Below are 5,717 nucleotides of genomic sequence, written 5' to 3' on the forward strand. Positions count from 1 at the left end.
GCTATCTCCATTTTTAACTTAATTTATAAAAACTGCCTCAAGCTCAACAAAAATTGTTGAATATAATTGTTATTAGGCCATAAAATAACAAAAAACAAATAACTTAAGGCCGGTCCACATATAACTTTGGCGTTGGCTTCGGCGTTGGCGTTGGTTTGACAGAACGCACGTTAAATGTATGCTTGCTACAATGAACGCTTGGCAGCGAATGCTTGGACCACTAAATTAAAATACTAACGACAGATAAATTAATATTTCATATCAATAATTGCATTAAAGACGATATTTCTTGCCCGCACTTGATAAAAAGGAAAAATATTTCACATAATTTTATTTATTTGCAACAGCTGACGAGCGACGCACGCGAAAAGTTGAGACTTGGCCATCTTTTTGCTTTGTGTTGGCGTGAGCGTTGTCAAATTTTGGCTATGTGGACGGCTGCATTCGAATTCATTTATTCATAGTCAGCTGTTGAAGCGACGCCAACACCAACGCAACGCCAAAGTCCTATGTGGGCGGGCCTTTAAGGACGATCACACCTAAAAGTTAAACAATCTAAAAATATAATTATTAACAAAAACCAACAACCACATGATCAAGTGTGAATAGCAGCGGAATAGCTGCGCTTGATTGTGTTGGCTTAGCAAATGAAAAAGTGGGAAAAAAGCAACGATAATTTACAAGGCGAACTTAGCAGGTGGTTAAGTTTTTATTTTCGTATCTATTTTCGTGTTTTTATTTAGTCACGGCTAGAACATCGTAGCGTCACATGTGTCGCTACTCTCTTGAGTGCTGACCCTATGCGACCACTAACGTAAAGTTTATGGCGGAGGTATGTTTTTAATTCTGTTTTTAAGTTTGAAGTCGAAATTATGTTTTTGTTTTTTTAGGTTAACGATAATAGAGTACTTTAATATTTTTGATAATACACAATTCTTGTTTTTTATATGTTACAAATACTTTTGTCCACACTTTTATTGGGGTCACTCGGGACCCCATGCGATTATTTGTGTGATTTTCTGAATGCGCCTAATTCAGGGTTAAGTTGGGTCGCCCGCGGCCACACCTCTACAGTGGAGGGAGTAGTCCACAGTGGTTGTAGTACTACTGCCAGACACGGCTTGCCACCAACTGTGCCATAGTCCTAGAATACTCGGACCAGGAAAGCACGGTGACCCTGGCCAAGTCACTGTTAAATGAGGGTGACCAGCACTACATCCTCCAGATAAATAAGACTGCCTATATGCTCGAATCGGCTAATAGAGGTGAACAAGCGACATATATTGGACCCACGTCCAGTTTCTTGACCTAACTCTCTTCACGATTAGTCGTACGAACGTTGATAACTGGAGGGTGCTGCAGGCACCGTCGCACAGTGGTTCGGATCGCAAATCTAGCTGTAATAAACTATTTAAACAAATACTCTTTGATGGATTGTTACACCGCTTCTTATCCAGGGGATTTTTGGGTCGATGATTACGAAGCTGTTAAGAGTTTGTCGGTTTCAAAGAATAAACACTAAGCCGCAGACTATATCTGATTTAGATTTATTGAAAGAATTCTCGCTAGTACAAAGTAAACATAATGTCTACAGCTAGGTTAGCTGCGATAGTATATGTTTCTTACGTCAGATGAAATCAGGGATGGTAAACCCAACCGAGCAGGGTCGGATTTTCTCGGACTTCGAACATTCCGCCCACCTTCGTCGGATTTGACGGCGAAATTATTATAGTGCGCCGCCCACCGTCTTGAGCGCGGACTGAGTGGTTCCTTCCTGTGAATCCATCTCGATGAGTAGAACCGAGATCTTTGATAGAGGTCCTTTAATAAGACTGGTTTGCGTCCTTATAGTAACCACACGAACTACTCCGTCTTCTCCTGCGTGAGCATCGGTTATACGACCAAGAATCCAGCACTTGGGTGGCAACCGTTCGTCTCGTACTAAAACGAGTTGGCCGCAAACGATATTTGGTTGTTGCGTGCGCCATTTATTTCGCGTTTGAAGTTGATGCAAATACTCGCGGGACCAACGATGCCAAAAGTTTTGGTGCATCTGCTTCAGCAACTTCCATCGCTTCAATAAGCCAACCGCTTCGCCAAGGATGTACTGTTCTGGGAGTGACGTCAATGCTCTTCCGATCAGAAAATTGCCCGGTGTAAGCGCTGATAAGGACTGAGGGTCATCGGACTGTGCAGAAATCGGTCGCGAGTTCAAATACGCTTCCACCTGTTTAATTTAAAAATTTTGAAATCTTGATAACAATTTTTTTGAAGTTTGATTAATTTTTATGCAATTTGTGCAAGCTTTTAAACTTTTATTATCGTAGTTTCTGTTATAGATTGAATTCTATTTTAAAAGAAATTATTAAAAATAAATAAATAAGCACAATTCGCAAACAATATCATTTTATAATAATTAGTTGATCGCATCTGTGTGTACTACAAGCATCCATATGCGCATGCCTAATAGGAGGAAAGTTAGTTGCAGCTTTTTTCACTGAAAATGATGTGAAAAAGCTGTAACTAACTTTAGTGTCAACTTTATTTTGACCATGAATGAGCCCCATTATTTACATGTAATACGAGTATTGCACTGAAAAATCATCATTCAACACATTGGTCCGTATGCATAAAAACTAAGCAATTGATTTTACTTAAAATTTCATACCTTTCACTTAAATTTATTTGAACAAATCGAGTAAAAGGTCTGAGGTTTTAAGAAAGAGCATTTGCTTAGGTTATATGCATATGGCATATTTTCTCGAAATAAATGTTCATAAAACTCAAACATAACTTTTCGAGAAAAACCACTTAGCTAACAAGTGCAATTGCTGCTTTTGTACGTTTTCGTCAATGTATCCATCTTTGAAGTGAATTTGCTAGCAAGAAAACTGCGGTTTGTTGCATTGAAAGCAGCATAGCAATCGTAAAAAATAAGAACAGATTTTTTCTTCGCTTTTAAATGCCGACAACAAATTACCAAAGAGTACGCATTTGTACGCTTTTTTTGTCAATGTGTCCATCTTTAAAGTGAATTTGGGAAAAAACTAAGGCACCTAGAAAACTGCGGTTTGTTGCATTGAAAATAGCGCAACAACTACAATAAGAATCGTAAAAAAAAACAATTTTTGCGACCCAAATGCCGACGGCAAATCACCAATGAGTTTGCATATTTGCATAGCTTTCACATATTCATTAGAAAACAAATCTACGTTTTGGAGTTAAAGCATTCCCTGGCATACATTTTCGAAAATTAATTTTCATTAATTTAACCAAGAATTTTAATCTTTTTTTTTATGAAATCAATGCTGCGAAAAAGAAAATCCAAACCAAAGTACTTAACATTGATACAAATTGACAAAATTGTATCTCCGCTCAGCTCTGTTAACTTACCGCTCAGATCTGTTAATTTGCCGCTCTTAATTTTCGATTCGAGTGGTGAGCTTCTAGAGCGTTTTTGGTAGTGTTTGACAATTCACACGGCTATTCGTAATTGCTGCTTCTCTGTATTAAACTTCTCTGATTGAGGTTTATAATTTTTTAATTTTCCATTCACTCAAAGCAGTTATGAATTCACACATCAACATATTCATAGCAAGATTGAAAAAACCAATGCCCAATCAAAAAAACGTTTAACACTGAATGCGTCTTGAAAAGGCTGCTATCTTTTGTGTGTGCATTCTCTAATTCAGTACCAATCATTAGTTCAAAGACACCCTGGTAAAGAACTTTTTGATAAAAAGGAAGATTTTTGACAATTGCTCAATTGTAAAAATTCAAACCGGCGTTACCCAGTTTAAGTTTTTTGGTAGAGGGGATTTTATATCATAAGTTTGGGATTTTATATAAAACAGTTGTATTAACATTTACGTTTTAAATATAATTCATATCTTATCTTGAAAATGTTTAAAATTTACATTAAATTAGATAACTACTTCGCAGCTATACATTTAGGTTAATAAAATTTTAGTGAAAATATTTTAAAAATCTTAGTGTCTTTAATAAAAAAAACAGCTCATCATAAAAATTGTATCGCCGTTCGGCGTCGGCGTAAGACTGTAGGTCCCTCCCATTTGTGTGACAGCAAAGTCGCACGCTACAAATCGGAGGAGAAGCTCGGCCAAAATTTAGCAAAAGTGTCAAGGCCAAAATATGATTATTATAAATAAATTTCGTTTCAAACAGGTCGCAACCATCTTCAAACACCTCAAAAGTATTCCCAATATTATTTAGTTGTGAACCCGCATGAGTCCGAAATTACTATTTTTTACCAGAATTTCCAGATTTTACCGGAAATCGTACTTGGTTTGCTGGCAACTGAGAGGACAAATAAAAGGGTAAGTAAGGTCATCTCTTTGTCAGAAGCTACCAGTTTTAGTCCGACGATTTTTTGGTGGTAAATTCTGGTAGTGCAATGGGGTATAGTCGTTGCGCTGGGTATGCAGTTACAGTTGCATGGCTATACTCAATCCCGACTCGTGCGTCCTCGTTCGCGCACTCTGGGCAACGTGAGCAACCCATGTGCGAGATGCGGTAACCAATCCGAGTGGAGCCTTGGGTCACGGCAGAAAGAGAGGGAGCTTCGGTGGGGCCACTCTGACTTATTCGGTTTAAGGGCTCACTGAAGTCTGCAGCGTCTGTTCACCAGTAGGTGCGGCTGCAAGCGGGTGTCTGCTTGGAGCAAGCGGCTCGCTATATAAACGTGTATTTGGTTGCGAAACCACCCCCGTCCCAGCAATGGGTTGTGCGCTGGGCTTGGGACCCGCCACGTAAAAACCACTTCCAGTGAAGAAGCAAGGCAAAGCCTCGGATGAGACCCCCCCTTATGATGACGACCACGGCAAACGTTTAAAGGACTACTATTTGAAGGCATGCACCTGGAATGTCCGGACCCTTAATGGGGAAGGTTCCTCTGCCCGGCTGGTTGATGTCCTCGTAAAGACAAAAGCTGACATCACCGCCATCCAAGAAATGCGTTGGACGGGGCAAGGGAAACAACGTCTGGGGCCTTGCGACGTCTACTACAGCTGCCATGTAAAGGAGCGCAAATTCGGTGTTGGATTTGTGGTGGGAGAGAGACTCCGTCGCCGAGTACTGTCGTTCACCCCGGTGGACGAGCGTCTAGCCATAATTCGGATCAAAGCGAGATTCTTCAACATCTCGCTCATCTGCGCCTATGCCCCGACGGAAGAGAAGGATGAGGCATCCAAGGATCTCTTCTATGAGCGCTTGGAGCGCACGTACGAGCGCTGCCCCCGCCACGATATCAAAAACGTGCTTGGCGACTTCAATGCCAGGGTGGGCAAGGAAGGGATTTTTGGAACCACCGTCGGAAAATTCAGCCTCCACGGCGAAACATCCGACAGCGGATTGAGGCTGATCGACTTCGCCGGGACCCGAAACATGGTAGTATGCAGTACTAGGTTCAAGCATAAAAAGATCCATCAAGCTACGTGGCTGTCTCCGGATCGAAAAACGAGGAACCAAATCGATCATGTTTTGATAGACGGAAGGCACGCGTCCAGTGTTTTAGACGTACGCACACTCCGAGGCCCAAACATCGACTCGGACCACTATCTTCTTGCAGCCAAGATACGCACCCGCCTCTGTGCAGCAAAAAATGTGCGCCCAAATATGCAAGGAAAGCTTAACGTCGAAAAGCTGCAATCACAACAGACAGCCAGCGCTTTCGCTACTCGACTCTCACACCTGCTCTC

The sequence above is a fragment of the Rhagoletis pomonella genome, unplaced genomic scaffold (assembly GCF_013731165.1).
Source record: "Rhagoletis pomonella isolate Grant_MI unplaced genomic scaffold, Rhpom_1.0 Rhpom_scaffold_00064, whole genome shotgun sequence".
Taxonomy (NCBI): Eukaryota; Metazoa; Arthropoda; class Insecta; order Diptera; family Tephritidae; genus Rhagoletis; species Rhagoletis pomonella.